This window comes from Alexandromys fortis, unplaced genomic scaffold, assembly GCF_014885135.2.
Source record: "Alexandromys fortis isolate MF-2015 unplaced genomic scaffold, M_Fortis_MF-2015_v1.1 scaffold_36, whole genome shotgun sequence".
NCBI classification, from domain to species: Eukaryota; Metazoa; Chordata; class Mammalia; order Rodentia; family Cricetidae; genus Alexandromys; species Alexandromys fortis.
In genome coordinates this window covers 2,019,401-2,021,854 of record NW_026067915.1, presented here as the reverse complement: position 1 = coordinate 2,021,854, position 2,454 = coordinate 2,019,401, and positions in this window count along the sequence as shown.

The following is a 2,454-nucleotide window of genomic DNA, read 5'->3' as shown; positions in this document are numbered from 1 at the left end:
TTTGTGAAGCTGAAGCGATCCTCCCACACATGGGGCCTTACCGCCCCTCCTCCGTCCCTGAGACTTGCAGCCCGAAGAGAGGGGGAAAAAAAAAAAACAGGGTTCGAGTTCGTCCTAGACAGCCGCGGCTTGGCTGCTCCGGCCGGGATCGGCGCTCGCTCTAGCCCCGCGGCTCGGCGGGCGGCCTGCGCTCGTGCAGCATGTCCGGCCGCGGAGGCCCCTCCGGATGGAGCTGGCGCGCTCAGGAACGGGCCCGGTGGGGTCCAGGCGGGACACTCTTCTCTCTGGCCGCTGGACCCTTACTCCATCGCAGCCGGCGCGGAGGCAGCGGGACGACGAGGACTACCGCGCAGGCGTCGGCTTCCCGGGTTTAGTGCCAGCAGCTGCGGCGGCCGAGGTTGCTGCTGCTGGTGGTGGTGCTGCTGCTGCTGCTGCTGCGGCGGGCGCGCGCCGCTGCCGTTCTCGCCATGCCGGACGCGGGACCCACGCTGCGCCTGGCGCGGCGGGCGGGAGGCCCCCGCCCGAAAGGGAGGCCCGGGAGGAAGTGCGCGCGGGCCCGCGGCGGCAGGAGGGGGCGGGGAACAGGCCCGGCAGGCAGCGGCGGCGCCCCTCGCTCCTCAGCCGCACACACTCGGGGTCACCAGCGCAAGCGCCGCCCCCTCACAGCCCGGCCATCTTTTCAGCCCGGCACCGACGAGTCCTCCAAGCGCGACTGCGACTGCCACCGCCACCGCCGCCGCCGCCTGCCCAGCCGCGGCTCGAGCGAGCTCACCCCGCCAGGCCGCCGCCGCCCAGCGCGCACGACGAGGCCCGCTGCAGGCCCCTCCCTCGCGCCTGGCCGCCCTCACCCTGCCTTCACGCGCCGCTCTAGCTCGGTTGGGCCGGGGCTGCTGCGGCCGTGGCGGATGGTGCGGCGCGTCAGGCCCGCCCGGTAACGACGACCGTTACCCCAACGGGCAAAGACACTGTCATCCCCGAGACTCCCCCGCCGCCGTCGTCGCTAGCCCTCGCACGCATGCGCACAACGCGCTCTCACCCCCTCCCCCTCCGCCCTTCCTTTCCCTCCGCTTCCCTTTTCCCCGGCTTCTCCTCTAAAAGCCCCCTCCACGCCCTCCCGGAGCTACCGGCTCGCACGGCGCACGCGCGGGCCCCCCCCTTCCCCCCTCGACCCTACCGCCTTTCGCCCTGACGCGTGCGCTTTGACCGCCCACCCAGAAAACCGGATAAACACATTAGCCCGCTCACGCCAGCCCCGCCCTGCCCCGCCGCCAGACCCCCCCCTCCAGCGCACTGCGCATGCCTGGCTCTCCTAGAATGGAGCATGCTCGGTGCCAGCCGCTCACTCTCTTCTCCCCTCCCCTCCCCCAGGTTGTGTGGGTTGCGATCTCGTCCCTCGCGTGGGCTGTCGTTCCCCCCCCCCCACGTCCGCCGTGTGCCTTTGGGCCCGGGGTCCCAGCTCGGGCTCCCCACGTCTCGCCGACCGCGGGGGCAGGAAGCAGCCTAGCACGGCCGCCAGCCCCGCCTCGCCGCCTTCCTCCCGGAACCTAGCGGCGTGGCCGCCGTGGGCTAGCCGCGGGCCGACAAGTTTTAAAGGCACTCCTTTAGGTCCTCAGCGAGACTTCCGTTGTGCGTGGACACAGCTCATGATGTGTGATCTTGTTCTGTGGAGTCTGAATGTATCCGAATCCTTCGTTGTGCTGCATTAAAAAAAAAAAAGATTTTGCCTTTTTTGCAGAAAGGCTGAGGACACGGGTTATAAATAAAAGCTTAACTGAGCTTGATTCTCCCCTCTCAAAATACAAATCCTTTTTTGGGTAGCACAATTAGAAATTGCTCTTGGGCACTTTTTGCACATAATAAATGCTGTACACGTTTGCAAAGTGAAAATTATGACGTGCAAATTTTACATGCTGTACATATGGTATCCTACAGTGCTAATTTTAGGGCCTGGCCCATAAGTTATCCAGGAAACCCATACCATTTGAAGACAATTTCTGTTTTTATTTTTGTTTTGTTTTAGCAAAGCCTAACATAGTACCAGTAAGAGCCTAATTTCCTAATTTTATGTAGCAACAGAGTAAGTAAAGCTGTGGAAAATGTATTTGGTAGTCACACATAGGAAACGATAAGTGTTCTAAAATTAGCTCGTTTTAAAGGCTCCATCTGCCTTTTCTTTTTATGTTAGCTCTTTCTAAGGTCACTTTCAACTCAAACCGCTGTACGGTTCTATTTTTACTCCAGACTCTCAGGTCTTCTCCCCCAGCACACAGGTTGCCTTCCTCCAAAGGAGAAACCTGAAGGGTAAACTAGTCAGCCCTGCTCACGTGAGACAGCCTACCTAACTGAGCAGTCTAGGTAAGGGATTACCTGCAGGCATTCATTTTTCCACTAACTGGATTTTAAAAATCGCTTGAGAGGCGCACACCCCAAATTAAGATTAATTCTATTGATGGT